At 41.6% G+C, this 20905-nt stretch overlaps 1 long non-coding RNA gene across 1 annotated transcript; it reads left to right on the plus strand.

The window, feature by feature from the left end:
* Positions 1-332: 332 nt before the first annotated feature.
* Positions 333-7703, plus strand: LOC148120553 (uncharacterized). Its single transcript, XR_015739337.1, has 2 exons — positions 333-525; positions 7499-7703. It is a non-coding gene; the product is annotated as an uncharacterized LOC148120553 (long non-coding RNA).
* Positions 7704-20905: the final 13202 nt, after the last annotated feature.

The following is a 20905-nucleotide window of genomic DNA, read 5'->3' on the forward strand; positions in this document are numbered from 1 at the left end:
CAGGTCCATCTTTTGAAATCGTCAAACAGCTCTTGCTACATAAAAGACAAATGGAGCTAGCTAGAACAGTCCTCCAGCAGCCAAGCCTAGTATCTAAAGAGTAAACTCTGGGCAACTGTATTCTTTCATATATTAACCAGAGGCTGGCCTGGCCACAGTACTCTCTGGTGATCAATTCCTGCACACTTGCTTAGGGACAGAGAGCATAGGTCTTTCTGCTTTTTTCCTGTGCAAATGTGGACTATCAGTAACACTGTTATGCAAGCGCTTTTTCCCAGAGAACGTTTGTTTGCTTCCCAGAAAATGTTTCTTTCCACCAAGCAGCAAAATTACGCTAAGCAGGTGCAAATTTACCCCAGGCGGCTTCAGATCATTGTACGCTGACTCCCATGCTGCCTGCTCAGTGGGGGCACCCTCAACAGAAGCTCCTGAAGGAGCCATCTAAGGAGGCTCCTAACCAGATCGTCAGATCATACCGGCTTCACTGGGGCCTTTATGCTGTTGCTTACAATACGCTGCACAAAGGTAATTTCTAATTTCGGACATTTAGCCCCAAATCTGTTGTCTCCCTTCCATGTGGTCTATCTATACGGTCCACACTGCATGGAAACAGCTGTAAATTCTGTGTACTCTGCTGGGATTCACAGTGGTGGCCGCATTCAGTCCAGACCTAGCCACCTTAATGTGAGAAAGTCAGAGCAAATAAATTCTCCGGACTGAAAGGATATCTGTAGCCAGTACAGAACGACAATGGTTTCCTTATAAAAGTGTCTCACATACTCTGCTAACGAAGACGATTCTATGCTGGCTTCAGTATTTGGTGGGATTCTAGCCTTTCCCAATCGAAGCTTTTTCTCAATAGCTAACCTCATTCATTGCCTTCAGAGCCAAACAGTAAAGAGCAAAGGCTTTGGCAAGGTACTCTGCATTGTTTACCATGCCACAGTTATTTGGCAATGATGCCTGTCCATCTCTCCCCAACATCAGCCCCAGGCAGCTGTGCATCTGCCTGCTGCCAGCAGTGGGGAGAGGGATTTCTACTTCAAAGGTCTCAGTGCGGCTCATAAAAGATCAGGGGGATTGACCCACGCCAAGAGGAAGACTGTATATTTGGCAAGTATGTTTGGATATGATGATGAGATAATCCACAGAAACTCGGGATTAACTGGGAGGAAGTCTGGATTTAATAGTGCTACAGTAGGCTAAAAATAAATGTAAAAAAAAAAAGAAGAAGAAGAAGAAGAAAGAAAGAAACAAACTGAAAATCCCCAAAGGAAAAAAAAAACTTAGTGAGTTTGATCCAACATAAAGACGGAAAATGATGAAGTGGAGTGTCATTCTGGATCCAGGAAATTGATGAGATGAAAAATGCTCAAAGATCTGGAGAATTAAAAGAAAAATGATGACAAGACAGCAAATGTGAACTGGAGGTGACCACACAGGTGAGGACTAGCTGAGGCTACTGTGGGAGTCTGGGGAGAGGAGCTGGAGCGTTGAAGAGAAGCCAGAGTTCTCAGGAAACACCGAGAAGATGCCTGTCATAACTGATCAGTGGTTCCCACTCATGTGAAAGAAGACAAAACGGAACCCGGTGTCAGAGGTTAACAACACATCCCGAGCCGAGCAATGCAATGTTGAGTGGCATTTATCCCTGCGGACCAGCACCTTGGTGATCCCTAAACACCAAAGCCACAGCCCTGCCCCAGTGACTCTGCTGACTTCTGAGAGAGGCAAAACTGTTATCAGATTTTCTGTGTACCTGTGTTCCCAAAACAACATAGGGCAACTTGCAAAAAAGATAATAGGAACATTGCAATTTGACAATAAAATTTAGAAGAAAATGAAGAACTCAAGAAAAATAAAACAAGGAAGATTTTTTTAAAAAACAAAACCAAAAATGAATAGCACACACAATAATGTTCACAGGGTTAGTTCTCAATCCTTTTAGTACGAAACTACATTTTCTACCATTACATTTTTATACACTACCCCAAACTGAAATCTCTGAAAGACTTTTCACAGTTAGACTTGCTCAAATATTCTTCAATTAAATATACAAACAATAAACTAGAATGACTTCAGCTAACGGAAGCTGTGTTTGATAAAGCAGAGGTAGTATTCATATGAAATGTGACGGTGTGGAGGAGCTGTCTCTGGGATAAAGTTCCCTCGAACACGCATGAGAACCTGAGTTAGACCTCCAGCACTCACGGAGGAGTTGAGGTTCGAGATTATTTCAATTTTACTCTTCTGTGTATGTGGTTTTCTCTATCTCTGCTAGGCTGCCTAGAAGAACGTGCCTTCTGCCTGCACGTTTAAATGAGTTTGCAATAGGTATATAAATCTTTTCTTCCATTAGTCTTTCCATTCTGAAGGGGAGAAGTGTTGTTTAAACATCTGTCTACTGACTTTAGAAACAGCAGTGTAGGAGGAGTGGACGAAAGAGTACGGCGAGCTGAAGTGTCGCCACAGAGACACTCCCCAATCTACTTCTGAAGTCTCAGCCAAATCCGGTTCATCCCGAGCTTCCAGAGCAGAGGTACATGGTAAAGCACCAAGGAACAGCACACAGCTACGGAAGGGCTGGGAGCACCCATCTGCGGAGGGAGCACAGTGCATAGGAAAGCTTATTCCGGTTTCCTTGTTATAAAACTTCACCAGACCACCATTAGCACTGTGCGCTAGAGGCCACTGGGGTACACTGTATAATAACAGGGTTGCCTGGACCTGCATGTGGTTGCTCCCTGTCATTTGGGAAGGGAGGTTATTGCCTAAGTCATTTGTACTTACAGTGACTGTGCTTATGTTCCAAAGCTTTAAGACTTCTGTAGATAATCAGATTCTGAACAAAAAGAGTTCGTGGAAAAAATCAAGGAATTATTTAAATTCAGTTCCTGTAAAATTTCAATACAGAAATACACAAATTTTTGCAAATGGGTTCTTTGTAAATATAATTTTATTTTAGTATTCCCCTCCTCAAAAAAAATGTGAAGAGATTCCATGACCACAGCAACTCTTATAAAGGAAAACATTTAATTGAGGCTGGAGTACAGGTTCAGAGGTTTAGTCCATTATCATGGTGGGAAGCGTGGTGGCATGCAGGCAGAAATGGTGCTAGAAAGGAACCAAGAGTTCCACATGCGGAAGGGCAGGCACACGGGAGAGAGAGCGACCATGGGCCTACCTTGAGTGTCTGAGACCTCAGAGCCCACCTGCAGTAGCACACGCCCTCCAACAAGGCCGCAGCTCCTGGCAGCACCTCTCCCTTTGGGCTGAGGGTGATTTAAACTGTGGGATCCTGGTTTCAGAGAAGACGGTTAAAGTGTAGCCCAAAGATCGCTCTTGTGATATTTCGGTAAAGAATGCGTCTGCTTTCTACCTGGATCTAAGGCTGAAGTGAAGAGTTGGGGATACGCAACTCTTACAGTGGACATTTCCAGTATTGCCTGTGTTGTGTGACTATTAGTGGCCACATTCATTCAGAACTATAATAAAAAGGAGAAAATTGATCAAGAAAAAAATTCAAATATACAGTTCGAGGAGGAAAGAGGCTCCAGGAAGTGTGAACATATTAAAAAAAATCCTGATACTAAGTGAAATAAAGAAAGTGGGGACCTCAGAGAAGAACCCACTCACCTAAGATTGATTCCAACTTAGGAAAAGGAATTAAAGAAAAGTAAAAAAGAATTAAGAAAAAGCTTAGGGCCAGGTGTGGTGGTACATATCTTTAATCCCAGAACTCAGAAGGCAGAGGTTGGTGGATCTTGAGTTTGAGGCCACCTGGTCAAGAGAGAGAGTAACAGGACAGCCAAGCTTGGACAATGAATAAACCATTAAAAATGAGAAGCTGGTAAAAGTGAGATTTGAATGAAGGGGCCACCACATTCCAGCCCCAGCAAGCAGCAGAACTTGGCAGGTTCAGCCACATGATACTGGCTGTAGAGTGAAGGAGATAAAAAAAGGGAGAAGGGTTATGGATTCTCCCTCTACGACTATGGAAAGCCACCGAGGCCAGGTGTGTAGCAGGGGTGTCCCGCATGGAGGTCTAGAGAAGCCATTGCATGAAGCTATGAAGGTGAAGCCTGGATGGACTTGGAGACCCCAAGCTGTGGGACACCAGCCAAGGAGAGCTGCTGAGTGTGGAACCAGCCCAAGAGAGGGACATGTGCTGTCATCAAGAAAGCTAAAAAAAAAAAAAAAAAAAAAAAAAAAGGAGATCTGAGGAGTACTTGGACATCAGATATGGAGATGCAGAGTTTGGAGTTTGCCCAGCTGATTTCCAGTCTTGCTTTGGTCCAGTGTTTCCTCACTATGCTCCCTTTTCTTATCTCTCAAAGCAGTAAGGTATACCCTGTGCCACTGTAAGCTACAAGTCTGTGATCTGCTTTCTCCTTGTGATTTTACAGGGGTCTACAAGTGAAAAATTGCTTTGAGTCTCATTGAACTTTGGAGTTTTAAGCAATGTTGAGACTATTATACACTATGGGGATGTTTGAAGTTGAATTTTGCATTGTGATATAGCTATAAGCCCATGGGGGGCAGGGAGGGGAATGTGGTGGTTTGAGAAAAACCAGACCCCAAAGGCTCATAGGGAGTGGCACTATTAGGAGGTGTGGCCTTGTGGAGGAAGTGTGTCACTGGGGTTTGGGGGGTGTGAGGTTTCAGAAACTCAAGCCAATCCCAGTCACTTCTTCCTGCTGCCTGCCATTCCAGTGTAGAACTCTCAGCTCCTTCTCCATTACGATGTCTGTCTGCAAACCTCCATGCTTCGTCCATGATAATGGACTGAACCTCTGAACTTACAAGCCAGCCTCAATTAAACGTTTCCGTTTACAGGAGTTGCTGTGGCCATGGTGTAGCTTCACAGCAATAGAAACCCTAACTAAAACAGGTTAGATGCTGCCAAGGATAGCTGTGGAGTCAAAGCTACACAAAACTGTAGATTTACTTTTAAAATTATGAGGCTTTCGTGTGTGTGTGTGTGTGTGTTCTAACTTCATTATTATTTATTATTCACCGTTCTTGACCCTGAGCTTCGTAGATGACAACAGGTGGCAATGTCCAAGTGTTCGATGGGCCCGGAAGTGCTTTCACGTTTGTCCATGTTGTATCAGCTATTAGCACCATATTCCTTGTATTGCCCTTTATTTCCTTGCATGAACATAGCACATTTAACTCATCCACTCTTTGGGTGACAGATATGTGGTTTGCTCCTACTCTGTGGTTGTTATAACCACAACCAACATCAGCACCATAACAAGTTTTGAACACTTATGAATGCATTTTTATGTACATGCGTATTTTAATTTTTCCTAAGTGTGTAACTAAGTCTTTTGGGGCTAGCTAGTATGCAGTGTTTAACTTTAAAACAAAACAAACCTTTTTAGAATACACTTTTTAATTAATTGAATCTATTAAATTGAATAATCTTACCCTTTTAGCAACATTGCCAAAGAGTAAACAAAAATATTCCACACATAAACATGCCCCATTAAGACAGAGCTCTGCAAAGATTCCTTCCGTCGGGACACTGGGATCCTCTCTGTGTTGTGTAAATGGGGCACAGTCTCTTCAAGTAACTGTCGATAATGCACAAGAAAGAGTTCTTTAGGACATGCCTGTAGGAGGACTAAAATTTGTGGAAAATATTTAAATGCTTACAGTCTGGTTGTGCTGCTTTGAAGTTTAAGATTGCATCTAACACACAAGCTTACTCACCAAAAAGAACAGAAGCTACGCGGAGGAGCCTTATGTCAATGACAAGTCCTCTGTATGGAACATGCAATTAGTAATTACACTTGTTCAAGAGTCCCCGTGGTCCATTCTTTCTGGATTGCCTTTTCTTTTAGACCCTCTTAATAGTTCTCAGTCTTGTATATGTCTGCTCCTGAACTGTAATCTTTATCACAGAACTTTATGTTTTCCAAATGCCTTATCCTCATGTCTGCCCTTTTACTTGCTTATATTTCTTTATTCTTTGTTTGGTTTTATTTTTTGTGACTGCTTACAGGATCTGTTATTGCCTAGGCTGTCTTTGAACTCCTGGCTCTTCTGCCCCTGTCTCCCAAGTGCTAAGATCACAGATATATACAGCTATATCCAAGCTCAGTTACTGAGGTTTCCTCTTAAACCCTCTAAGTCACTAAAGAGGGCTCCTTGTCTCAGGCAAGCAAACCACAGGATAACCTGGAGAGAGTGTTCCACACTTCGTGTTACAGTGCCCACTCTTAGCTAATTTTCTTATGTACAGCTCAGTCTTGGCCACCCTGGGATGAAATGTCCTACACATTAATGTGAACACCATTCAGAACAGGATCCCAGCTGAACATATCCTAAACAGTATCAAATGCAAGAGACCAATACTCTCTGGGTTACATGAAATTGCCTCTTGTCTGTGAAAGCTCATACCTGACTAGCCTTTCACAGGAAAGCTATGTTCTTAGTTTGAAAAAGAGTGTCTAGCGAATCAGTGTTGATACAAAGTACAGGAGAAAACTATTGTCTCCAGTCCTGCGGGAGACATATTTGTGGGAAGGAGGAAGGAGGTGGCCATCCTGCTAGGTACGAAAGCTAAGGGAGGTGAGCTTCTGCCCCTCCTTTATGATGTGATGTAACACAGATGGACTTTACAATACCCATTCTCACCTTCTGAGCAGCTGTTCTCCATTAGCAAATCAGAGGTAAGAGAGCGTTTACTTTAGTGACATCTACAGGCTCTCTGGAGGAAAACAACCTCCGCTCTGCTGTAACACAGGGATTTCCATGGATGTAAGAACCGTGTTCAGTGGATTGCTGCTCAGCCGTGAGGCTAGGGATGCATCAATTTGTTTATTTTATATCAAACATCACATCTTGACCATTTGTATATATTGCCATTTAGGTTTGATTCTGAACTAAAACCATGTAAATGCCTTTAATTGACTTGCCTTATTTTGTTCACGTAAATTCTGCCTTTTATGGAACTTGAATGACTAAAAGGTGACTGTCGAAGTCTCTCATGTATGTACACACACACACACACACACACACACACACACACACACACACACACACACACACACACGTTCTCTTCATACCTATCCTGAGATGTAGAAACCTGTGGACCTGCTCCAACATGCTACCAACAAATAGGATGATTAACTTCTCAGTACAGCCCACATTAGCAGAATCAGAAGCCAATCACCAATGGATTGAATGGCCTTAAACAATTTCACCAGACACAAGTTGTCTGGTAAAAACTCACCCATACTGAAAGGTGACACAGGATGGCACAGAACAACTCCATGAGAAAAGACCTGTGCAGGCCATGAGACAGGGACAGACACGGTAGTCATGGTCAGAAAGCTCACAAGGATGTTCAATTAGAGACAAAGTCAGTGTCAGGAGACTGCCATGACAAAATAGCCCAGAAAAAAAGGCAAAACTCACAGACAGCCCCCCTAAATAAGATGATTCTTTCTGCGTTTTACATCTCACTCCTCCTGTTCTCTGACACAAGGGACAGAAGGAAGATGTGAAGAAGGAGACAGACCTGGGGGTCCAACCTCAAGGCGAAAGGGAGCATGGAGCCCAATGTCAGAGCACACTACCTGTTTAATACCTCAAGAAGGAGGGTGAGCAGAAACTGTCACCAAGAGTGAGGAAGAAACATGAAAGAAATTGCTACATTGAAAGCAGAACAATAAAGCAACTTCCTAGCTTTATCCTGTGGAGCCCAGTCCATGCAAGCTGGTTCAGGTTTTGTGTGTGCATGCACATGCATGTGTGTGTGTGTGTGTGTGTGTGTGTGTGTGTGTAAGAGAGAGAGAGACAGATAGACAGACAGAGGGAGAGAGAGAGCACACTCATAGGAATAACTTGTCTAATAAAAGGGAAATATTAAATGAAAAAAGATAACTGTTTTGCCCATGTTAAAAAACTCAGAGGAAATATCCCAATGGTAGATTTATATTGAATTATATTTAATTTACATATTCAATTTTTTCCTTACAGAGTAGGTGAAGACGCTCATTGAGAGCAGGAGAGCAGACTTAGGGGCTTCCGGTCAAGGGTTTTTATTTGGCCTCTTCATTCACACTTGTGAACTTCCAACTCTCCCTCTCCCATGATTAACGTTTCTAAGATTCAACTTCAATAAGCTGTTGCAGAAGAGCTGGCAGTGCCTGCCTCTGGAGAAGCTGCTTATGCTTTCTAGACCCTCCTGGGGGTTCCTATGGGAGGCCCTCACGTCTGTCCCCAGAGGGCTTTCCTGGAAGACTGTCTTGTAGGCTGCCCTCCGCTGGTCTTAGGTGCTTGGTTTTACAGTGGCCTGCCACATCCACAAAGGGTCTGCTCATCGCGAAGGGCCACAAACAAGGAATCACAAGAGGGCCAGTAATAAACCCAGGAGCCTCTGCAGATCACAGGTGAGGGGCTAAAGACTGGTTGCTTGAGTTGTTTCCCCATATCAAGTAGGGTGAAGTATGCTATGGGGTAAGAGGACACAGCTATAGGGGGTGAGGTGCGTGCAAGGACTCGCTGATGTCAAACACCAGGACACGGTCATGAGTGTCACAAATATCCACTACCTGACCCTAGTCACAAACAATGCTCGACCACCGCACTAACGCAGCACGTAGGTTCTCTCTTGTATTTACCACGTTTACCACCATCCAGTTCCTTCTACTGGGATTCAGGCGTCTATTCAGATTGAGGGGCACAATGCATGAGGTGGGAAGAAATTCTGTCTGTGTTTCTTTTTCTTTCTCTCCTCCATTCCTCTAGGCAGATAGTCATCCTGGCATTCTCCCCCGTGGGATGGGAAACCTAGGGATGGTCCAATAATCCCTAGAGTAGCCAAGAGCCATTGAAGCTCACTCAAGCACGGCTGGGCGGTCAAGGGTTGGCACCAGTATACATCTGTACATCCCCACTCCAGTTCCTCTTCTCAGCATCCCACTTTGTCCTTTAGTTCTGCAGCCTTGTCCCAAGGGCCTTCATAAAAAACATTCCTTGGGAAAAATAAAAATAACTAAACCCATCAAAAGAGTGACATTCACATGAGCCAGTTTCTAAGCAGCTGATGCACTCTGGGCAACATGAACTCATGGAGAATAATATGGCGACTTGAAAACAAGACCATTGAATGGAAAAGTAAAATTAGTAAATTTAAAAAAAGTTTCTTAATGTCTTCAGAGAGACAAAGACTCCTGCAAGTAGGGGGAAAGAGGAGGAGGAGAAAGTAATCTGAAGAAAGAAATGAAAAAGTTACTATGAAACATAGCCGAGTGAAGAACCTTGCTCAAAGATGGGCACAGTACACTTGGTAAATATGGCTCCATACATCTTTTTATCTTATTGCTTTTTAATGAATTTATTTTTTTATCCTACATCTTGACTGCAGTTTTCCCTTCCTCTTCTCCTCCAAGACCCTCTCCCCACTCCCCCTCTGCTCCCACCCCACAGTCTACCCCCCTCCATCTCTGTTTAGAAAAGAGTAGTTCTCCCATGAGTGTCAACAAAGCGGAGCATGTGAGGTTCAGTAAAGACTAAGCACCTCCCCATGTATTAAGGCTGGGCAAGGCAGTCCAGTATGAGGAGGAGTAGGGTCCCAAAAGCCAGGAAAAGAGTCAGAGGCAGCCCCTGCTCCCACTGTTAGGAGTCCCACAAGAGACCCACTACACAACTGTAACAAATACACAGAGTGCCTAGATAAGTCCCATGTGGGCTCCCGGGTTGTTGGTTCAGTCTCTGTGAACCACTATGAGTCCAGGTGAGTTGATTCTGTGGATTTTCTTGTGAGGTCCTTGACCCCTCTGAGTCCTACAATCCTTTCTCCACCCTTTGTGTGAGGTTCTCTGAGATTTGCTTAACGTTTGGCTGTGGATACGCATCTGTATCCATCAGTTGATGGATGAGTCTCTCTGATGACACTTGGACCAGGCACCAATCCGGTCACAGGAGATGGCCAGCTCGGGCTATGTAACTGTTGCTGCTAGGAGTCTTAGCTGGGGGCATCCTTGTAGCTTCCTGGGAGAGTCCCTTGCACCAGGTTTTTACCTGACCCCAAAAGGACCCCCTTGCCAGCATTCTCTTTCAGCATTCTTCCTCTCTGCCCCCACAACTTTATCTCCTTTGTTCTCACAGTTGTATGAGAGCTATGTACTCATGTTCTCAGCCCCAGCCACCCTCAGTTCACTCATGAAATCTCTTCTATTTCCCCTTCCCAGGGAGATCAGAGTTCCCCAGAACTCTCCTTGCTGTCTAGTCTCTCTGGGTCTGTGGACTGTGGTGTGATTATCCTTTAATTTACAGCTAATATTTCACGCTGAGTCAGTACATACCATGTTTGTTTTCTCAGTCCGGGTTACCTCACTCAGGATGATTTCTTTTCCTACTTCCATGCAATGCATTTGCCTTCAAATTTCCTGGTATCTTTTTTTTTAAGCCATGTAATACTCCATTGAGTAAACGTACCACAATTTTTTAATCCAGTTCACTGGTTGAGGGACATCTAGGTTGTTTCCAGGTGCTGGCTATTACAAATAGTGCTGGTCTGAACTATTGAGCAAATGTCCTTGTTGTATGATTGAGCATCCTTTGGGTATTATGCCAAAGACTGGTATAGCTGGGTCCTGTGTAGATTGATTCCCAGTTTTCTGAGAAACTACCACACCGATTTCCAAAGTGGCTGCACAAGGTTGCATTCCCACCAGCAGAGGAGAAGTGTATCACTGCCTGGGGGACCAGCATCCAGCAGTACAGGGCTCCAAAGGAATCCACAGAATCAGACTGTCTGATGGGGTTCAGGGAAAAAGACACTCACACAGTTTTCCAATGATTTCCTTCTTTTTTCTTGGTCTCTGTTTTTATCTCTATCCGTAAATGTCCCTCCTGTGTCTCTTAATGTTTTCCTTCTAACTCTATCTTTGTTTGTGATGCTTTCCTTCTAACTTTCTTAATATTTTCCTCCTAATTCTCCCATTCTTGATGTTTTACTTTTCCTTCTTTCTAACTCTATCTTTATTCTTTCCCTTGAAGCTTATATAGCCCAGGAAAATCTTTCAGGCAATATAAAAATAACAATGTGGTTGCGTTCTATTTTTCAAGTGAATGACTACAATGAATACAAATTAAAAAAAACCAGCATGTTTTCCACATCCCTTACATGGTTAAACATTTTATATACTACAGGTGAAAAACAAATTATCCCTAGAGTCCATGTACATTCATACCCAATTAGCTTGTTATAGATTAAACCATGTGGGCAAGCAAAGTATCTTCACAGTCAGCTCTTTTACTAGCAGGCTGCATTCTGCAGTTATAAAAGGAATTGGTCACTTGATTACTTATCTCAAAAGGTAATCTTATAAGGAATCTTAAAGCAATCACAAATCTAAGATTTTATATATGTTAAAGAATCAGTCAGCTCTACTTTAAATCTTTAGGGTACATACCCACGCAATAGATTTTGATATCAGGAAGTTGAGGGCAAAAGTGGATGTAAGGAATTAATCATCTCCTTTGGTCACTTTCCTAGCAAGAAAGGCACATCAGCCAGTAATAATTGTATTTGGTCCCTGACCTTAACGAGTTCTGAATTCAACTCCGTGCCTTTCTAAAATTTTAGATTGTTTTCTTGGGTTTTTCCACATCAAAGCTATTTGATAAAAACATATTAGTCTAACTTTAAGTTATTTTTAAAGCGTTGTTTCAGCTATGATGCACTCTGAAACCTGTGAACACATCTCCCAACATTAAAGTTAGAAGAATTTAAGCTAGCTGGGCTACTGGGTCTCAACTGTTTTTCTTTATCATTAACTAAGCCACTATCTATATAGTTCCTCAGTAAAAACTCATAAGTTCTAGCTATGTGACACTTCCTTGCTTCATCAAAACTCTATTTAAACTAACATTATATTTTCAATTAGACAGTACAGCTTAGGGAGAAATCGTCTTCATAATGATCCACAGGAAAAGTTCCCAATAAAGCAGGATTTTTCCATGAGATAAAGTTTAAAGAGAAATATACCACGCCCCAGTGTGCTGGTATTTCAGTGGCTATTAGCTGATGGAGCGGAAGGCGCTCCCGCAGCACTGTGAGCTCATGCTTCAGCGACTATTGGCTGAAGCAGCGGAAGGTACTCCCGCAGCACCTCCCCCTTTTGTTTAAGTAAGAGAGTTCTAAGCCTACTATGAAATTATATACAGTAAGTACAAACTTACAAAATTATATACAATAAGTACAAATATCCTATTCTAACTAGCTAAAGTCTTGTATAATAAATAACTTGGCCAAGTCATGAGAGGAAAGTAGCTACATTTATCTAGTCTTCAACCCCATAGAAGATCTGAGAAGGGAAATAATGTTACCTGAGTAGTTAGGAAGTGCAATCAAAGAACTTCCAAAACATGCAACAAATCAGAGACAACTGGCTACCTGGGCAATCACCAAAGACCTGTTTGCAGTATTGAAGCAACCAACTTTGACTAAGGCCTAGAATAACTGACAGATTATTTTTAACAGGCAAGAGATTTTTCAAAACCATCTTACCCTGTCTTGGCAAGATTTAACAGTTCTGTTTATCCATTTCCGGATTTTATCCATTTCCGGATTTTAACAGGCAAGATATTTTTCAAAACTATCTTACCCTGTCTTGGTAAGATTTGACAGTTCTGCTTATCCATTTCTGGATACCGTGTATTTGTCAGTAGTTGAGGTATGGGCAGTTCCTTGCCCAGAGGCCAGTTTTGTCAAAAAGACAAGCTCCAAGTGGAGTGTCTTTGGTGCTCAACAATCTCTCAGGAATAGGTCGGTGTTGCCAGGAGTGATTGTGTCTCACTACACAGAACTCTAAGATTAAATTAAATGCCATTTTCTACAGCTCTTCGAAGAGGTTGAAAAGTATTTATACAGAATATAATCTCTATGTATCTAAAGAACCTGATTAGTCTAAACATAAATATGACAGACATAGATGACTATTGATCTACAATTCTTAACATGTATCCAACTTAAAGACTAAGAAAATAAACAACTGTGCAATAAATGAGGACAATGACCTCCAAATGGAAACAATAAATATCAATACATAAACAATATATGAGTATCTTAATCAGAGGTAAAAATGTAGACTGCAATATGGTATGCATATATCAATACAATATATATCAATACATAAAAAATGTTTCAAACAGGCAGAAGCATGCATACATACAATATTCAATATAATTTAAGTTTGTATCCATATACAAAAATCTATGCCGATGTAACTATCTATAAACAATAACTCACAAATACCATTATTATCTATCTAATTTTCCCTCTTTTTATTTTTCAAAAAGATCCCTGAGCTTATAAAATTCCTTTCCCAACTTTCAACCATATACTAATTATAATCAATCTCTAAATATTGTTCCTAAACCTGAGGACAAACTTTGCTGAGAGAGGGGAAATGAAGGGAAAGTGGTGCGGGAGAATTGTCTGTATTCTGTCAATCATGTTTTAAATAAACACTGATTGGCCAGGCAGGAGGTGTAGGCAGGAAAACCAGACAGGAAGTGAAAATGATGCAAGGAGAGCAGGAGAATTCTGGGGAGGAGGAAGTTGATTCCTCCCACTCCTGCCCAGATCACCGAAGCAGCAGGATGTGAGCTGCCCCACTGAAAAAGGTACTGAGCCACATGGCTAAAATAGATCAGAATAATGGGTTAATCAAGATGTGAGAGTTAGCTAATAAGTAGCCTGACCTAAAGGGCCAATCAGCTTTATATCTTATAGAGATCTTTGTGTGATTTTTCTCTGGGACTAAATAGCTGGTGGGGGGGCAGGCAGGACAGAAAGAAACCCCCAAACAAGCAGGCTCCCTTCATGTTAAAATAAAGACACTACATGACAGGCAGAAGGGATCTCCCCACACCCATTCACACCATGCCAGATACCAGAGAAAGATGGCAGCAGCAAAGGCACGGCAGAAGCAAAAGACATCTGAGGTCTGCCTCGGGTCCTTGCCTATCCAAGACTCACCCTCCAGGGATTCACCTCTTCACGGTCTGACACCTCAAACTTCAGTTGCCACCTGCTGCTCCCCTGACTTGACCACTAGCAAGAGTGCTCCCCTCGCTGCAGATCCTATCCAGCACAGACTGTCACTCGTGTTTCTGATCTTAGCCATTCAGACAGATGTAAGATGGAATCTCAGAATCATTTTGATTTTTATTTCTGACACGTGGGTCTTTACAGCTCCTCAGTACCTCATGTCCGATTTGCTCCAGGTCTGCGGACACCATCTGCACATCTAGGTTCTCCCTCCCAATGTCTCTCTCTGCCCAAAAGTCCCGACTAACCTCTCCTGCCTAACTATTGGCCAGTCAGCTTTCTATTCAACCAATCAGAAGGCACCTTATGCAAAGACACATCTTTACAGTGTACAAAAGGATTATCCCACAGCAGTATCCAAGGACTCAGTCGCGTCTGCATTCAGACAGATGACTTAGACATTTTCAGACCTTAGACATTTTCAGACCTTGTATTGATAGTGAGTCCCTGGTGTCAGTCCTGGAGATTATCTCCAACATAAGATAAAGACATTTTCAACTCTGAGGGATCAAAGTCATCAGTGATTCACACCTTATCCTTCCCACACGTTCCAGAAAATGCTAGCTGCAGGGCTAATTAAGTAACAAAAAGAAAAGTAAGAATTTAGAAGCCAGGAAGAGGGCTCAGCAAGGGAAGGTATTTGGTGTGAAGCCTGGTGATCTGCGTTCACCTCCCAGGACCCGTGTGGTAGAGGAGAGAATGATCAATCTATTTACCATCAGGAAGCGCGCTACACAGAGAGCCATTTACGTTGGACTTCTAGGACCAGCATCAAATTAAACATAATGGACAACTTTAAAAACTGGAAAACTTATCCCATTAAAGTAGCAGGCACATGTTCTTACACATGCTTTGGGTCTCCAGGAAAACAGTGTGGACTGAGACTACATCGAATTTCAGTGCTACTTGCTGGCATCTTATGAGGAAGAGTCCATGGCCACCACTATAAATATTAAGGTTAGCTGTTTGAATTTCTAAATGTATTTCCTGAGGCTATAGAATTTGGAGTTGAGTTTCCAGAACTGGGGCATCAGGTGACATAAAAAGCATGAAGTCCCAGATCTAAACTGGCATGCACACTAAAAAGGTTTTGATAAACAACTATAATGGGTCAGGAGTTGTTTTGCCACACAAGAAACTAAGTATCTCCATATTCGTGAAAATAATTTACTTGAAAAAGAGATCTGAAGGAGGAAAATCACGTCCATTGTTTTAAGGTCACAGGTTTAACGATGGAAGTCGAATATCTTGTCTTTCAGTGTAGCTGCCTGTAGTCAATAGCCTCAGCACAATGAAAGCTCTTCACAGCTTCATCAAAGAAAACCCCAGAATATGTCAGAAAAATATGAAGAGATGCTTCTTTTATAAAGAAAGAATAGGAAGTATGACTCTGACCCTGGCTGGTGAAGTCCATTTGTTTCATGTAACATAGAAACGTGATTTAGAACCTATGCATAAATGTGGCTCTTCCCTCATGAGCAAGTGTGTAGGAGAAACAACTTAGTCTTAAAATGTTTCCACTCTGAGGTCTTAAAAATATGCATACACTATATGTGAATGATTTATGCATTTTGGAAAGAAAAGAAAGGATAAAGAAAATAAGGAAATAATTAGTTTGAGGGTTGCATAATATCTAGCAAATAAACCTCTTCTTGCAAAGAGATGACTTCCTGATGGCATCTTTACATAACACAGAGAAGGGGAGAGAAAACTGTGAGCACTAGCCATGTCCTGGAGACACAGACACAAGAGCCGGGCTCATCTGCTCCTCACCACACAGAACTTGAAAGGTTCCAAATTATTTATTTAAGACATTTAATATTACACCTGAAACCTCAAACCCTATCCGTTTTCTTTAAAAATCTTTAAGATTAATTAAAAGTCTTCCTGCTATCTAAGAACATTATGAAATGGAAACATGAGCTAAACTTTAAAATGGGCCAAAGAAATGGATACAACACTAACGTAACTTAAAGATACCTGAAGAAACCGTGAGAAATGGAGGTGTGTTTGCTAGTGGCACCGTCAAGCTCTTAAGCTCCCCGGTCACTTCCACAGTGAAACCTGCAAGGAATAACATGTTCTGAAGAAATACACTCACAATCAGAATTCGTGAAATCAAGAATCATGACTTCAAAGCCAAAAACCGTATCATACAAGGAAACGAGGCCATAAGCAAGCGTTATCGACAGCAATACATTTAATCCGCAAAGACTGCAGATAGAGTAATCATCTGACACCAGAAATGCAGGAAGTGTGGTTTACATGTTTATAGAAATACCATCTGAAAGGGGAAATAACCATGTGGTTCTGGCAGTAAAATAAGCAGTTTCTAGAAAGAAAATGTATATATATATGAGTGAGCGTGTGAATGTGTGTGTTTATGTGGTGTGTGTTTGTATGTGTGTGTGTTTGTGTGTGTGTGTTTGTGTTTATGTGCTGTGTGTGTATGTGTTTGTATGTGTGTGTGTGCTTGCGCACAGAATCTCATAGTATAGTTTAAGCAATAAATTAGAGTAAGAAGAACAGAACTAAGAGAACTGCCCAGAATATAGCAAAGATGATGTAAAATCAAAGAAAATGATTGTCTAAAATAAAAAAGTCTAAGGTATTCATCTGTGTTACTGGAATTCTGAAAATATAGTGGAAGTTGGTAGTTATCACGAGGAAAGTTGGCGAGAATTGCTTGAAAGTTTTAGATTAGGCAGCTTAATGAATTCTGAACTGTATACATAAAATGTTCAGAAAGCCAAATAAGGAAAAACTCTTAAATAGAGCCACAAATGGAATATTATTTAACAATGAAAAGAGAATAAATCACAAAATGGGTCATAAGCACCAAAATATTAAACCTGGTATAGCTCCAGCTCTCAGCACACAGCTAAACAAAACGAAACTAAAACAATAGCAATGATAAAACAATTAGCCAAGTACAGAAAGCCAGAAGCATAAAACTGTGTGTGATTCAGCTGATGTGTGTACTCTGTTTATTGCTATGCTATTCAAATTTCCAGGTAATGAATCCTGGCTAAATGCTCACCAACAAATGAATGCACGAAGAATATGTGGTAATGTGCTCGCAGAGACAAACTGAGCCACAGGACAAACAAAATAATGTTTGTGGGAAAACAGACTGAACCAGGAATTACTGTTAGGTGAAAAAATAATCCAAATAGAAGGACAAATACCACAAGTGTTCTCTCATATGAAAAACCTAAATTTAAACGTGTATTTATGCTTCTAAGTTTATGTGCAAATACCACATATGAAATATCGGAGGCAAATTTACAGAGCAAATCAACGGTGGTCCAAGGGTTGCCTAGGGCTGGACCTTGGAACAAAGATGAGCTGAGAGTGGGCATGAGCCAACTTTTCAAGTGATGGAAATGCTCTAAGCTGCAAATATAATAGTGGATGCATACCTCTAACTTTGCTGTCATTACCAAGTAGAGCCTTTGAAGTGTTAAGTCAACCCTAAAAGAGACTAGATGATATACACATGCATACACATACACATTACACACATGTAAACACATTTAGACAAAATAGGAAAAGAAAGTTATGATAGCCAAATCAATATAAAATAGACATTCCAATAAATCACTATCAGATCCAATCACCGTGAATCAAAGGTTTAAATCATCAGGTTAATTCAAAAGTTCCAAACTAGTATAAAGAATTAACATATATCAATATACAATACCAAGCAAAAATAAAAAACTATTAAATAATAGCCAATAACTTCACGTCCTAGCGGTTTATCTTCAGAGTATCTGACATAACTAACAAATTCGTCAGACAACGATATCAATAAAGTAATAAGAGATTTAAATGACGTAATTATGAGCTATAATCTCAGACATAGATAAAATCCATTGTAACTAACAATTTGATTGTGTTAGGTATAAAGAAATGATAGCTAAAATGTATGGAGCACTTGCTATGCCGTGGGTTCTATACTAGGCTCATAACTAAAGTAAATTCTCTCTCAGATGACAGTGTAAATTTGGGCTTGGTAGACACATATATGTAAACTCTGGTTAAAGAAAGGCTTTTAGTTGTTGGACATGGCCAAGTCTCGAGGCTCTATCCATAAGCTGGTATTAGCAGGTATCATGGACCTCGGCTAATATTTCTGTCTCTAACATTGTCTGCGTGTTTGGAGTGGAGCCAGGATCCACAGATGCTGCTTATAGTCTCCATAGACTCTTATAGAACTCATGTTAGCTTAGCTAATGCTAAAATACCATCTTAAATAGACGTATTAAATAGGGTATTGTAAGCAGGAGGTCTTTAGTAATCAGAAAGACATGACAAAACATCTTCTAGGAAAACAACTTGAGAACATTGATTAAAACCTCCAAAAGTGAATTTCCTTTCATGGAGTATTATTTATGTCTAAAACCTGTTCTCCCCCCACCCCCAGGTCAGCCTAAGTACTAGTTTGCACAAAATTTCCACCAAGAATATTCAACAGGTTGTTTCCCAGGGGAACAGCTGAACTCCCAAAAGACTAGTACGAGGCAGGTAGCTATTTAACCCAATGCTGCAGAAGAATCAGCAGGTATGCAACAGGGCTTTCTGTTAAGGGTTAACCCTGGCCACCGCAGGATGTTTGGTAGGAACTCCCGCTTCCCCATAGTAGATGCTTGGGGCAAAAACCCTTCACAGGACTAAATGCCTACCCGCTGTGAGTGCTGTTCATGGCTGAGAACTGCTCTTAACAGATATTGTCACAGAAAACTGTCAACAATGAGCTTGAAGATGGAACCAGAGGCTGCAACAGGAAAACTAGAGCCATTCCCCCACCTTCCACCACACACGCTAAGGAAACTATACCTGTTCCCCCATCCCTCCACCACACATGCTAAGAAAACTATAGTCGTTCCCCCATCCCTCCACCACACACACTAAGAAAACTATAGCCGTTCCCCCATCCCTCCACCACACACGCTAAGGAAACTATAGCCGTTCCCCCATCCCTCCACCACACACGCTAAGAAAACTATAACCGTTCCCCCACCCTATCCCTCAATCACACACTCTGCACTTTTTATTTATGAGAACTGGAAATATATCAATTAAAAATGCCAAGGAAAATCCTAATAAAATTATTTCTGGACTTTGCTTGTGTTTGTGTGTCCTTGTAAACATCCCAGGGAGCACCCTGCATGCCATCACTAAGGGCTGCAGTATCACAGCTCAAGCGTGCCTGCTCCCAAGGCGGAGTCACCTATCAAGGACTGCAGGGTAATCATTGAAATGTGACCTTCCCAACACCATCCAGAGATGTGGGAGTCAGAGGGGCACACACAGAGAACATTCTCCCTGTGAGATGGGTCCTTTACTTAACATCAAGCCGGCAGCAGAGAGGCTCATTTCTGTTGGCCAATGTAGGTGTCCTAGTGGAAATAGCTCAATTGAAACAAAATAAACAGAAAACCAGCTTGGCCAGTTTGCTCAGTAGGGTGCTGGTTTGGGAAGCAAGAGGAAAGAAAGTGCATAGTCATGAGAAGTCAAGGACTTGAGTGCAAAATACCACTTGGTCTCCGTGTCTTCCATGTCTCACTCTTTATATGCACGTGTGTGTGTCTGTGTGTGTGTGCGCATGCGCGCGTGAGCCCATGTAACTGTTTATATTCCCATTATTTCTCAAGAAGTTTTCATTAGCAAAACTCATCTGAAGAAACAGACCCAATAATAAAAGGCGCTAACCTTGACTGGCAGAAGAAGCACAGGTCACACAGGCAGATCATCTTTTGGGGGGCCACTTTCATGCTAATATCACAGACTATAGAATGAGCAGAGGAAGGGGGCTGACACTTAAAACAATGAGCAAGACTGCATTGCTGCCCTGGCTTCCGGTCTGTTCAGCCTGGCTCCAGTGCCCACTTAGAGCTAGCCTCACTGTAAACAGTCCATTAAGTTGATTCATTAAAATAAACCATGGTATCTGTATCGGGGTTTCCATCTAAATAAGAATCTCCAAAGATAGGTGCATTCAACATATAAAGTGTTTACATAATGTTTCTATGGAAGCCAATTATAAGAAGCTGTGGGAACACAGTCTTCTGAGACTCCTTTAACCCCTAGGATTCTTACACAACGTGACGTATAACATGGAAGGAGTGTTCTTAAATTCTTTGGGACACACTTTCTGAATTCATTCATGAAAAGGAAAAGCTATTTTTACTTTAATCCATAGAAATGTGAAAATTCTTTTACTCACATGGACATCGTATGTGTTGGGTCTGGGAGACTCACAGAAGACACTGAAATGCTGCAGGAACTCTCTGGTTGACCTTGGACTTGACAGTCTTGAGCGTTCTTAGACACTGTTGCTCAGTTGGGTTGAAGAATTCAGCCAGGTCCAGCTAAGAATCAGGAGGCTGCCATGGGTGCTTACGGGAAGCTGAGTAACAGAAGATCTATGTCTCTGAGCCTACTGACCCACACTGTTCTACAAAGGAAATGCTCTTGGTTGTGAGGGTTCATGGTTGTATTTTGATTTTACTTCTGGTTTTTGAGAACAGGATATTCACAAACATAAGAAATAAAGACTAAAGCTGACAAGAACCAGTAAAGGCAATGAACTATTTTATAATGGTGTTGGTCGGCCATGTGATAAGGCATTTAATGTACAAATGAACCAGAAGGATACAGCCACCATGCCCCCGGAGAGACAAAATTAACTATTGAGAATTTCTATATTACCTTCAGTCTCACTCTAATTTTCTTTTTAGCACCAACAATAAGATTTTTTTCTAACCATGGGACACTGCATGGCACTTACTCCATGTTGTGGGCATAGAGAAAGGCATGGGACAC

Source organism: Myodes glareolus, chromosome 11 (assembly GCF_982192425.1).
Source record: "Myodes glareolus chromosome 11, mMyoGla1.1, whole genome shotgun sequence".
NCBI classification, from domain to species: domain Eukaryota; kingdom Metazoa; phylum Chordata; class Mammalia; order Rodentia; family Cricetidae; genus Myodes; species Myodes glareolus.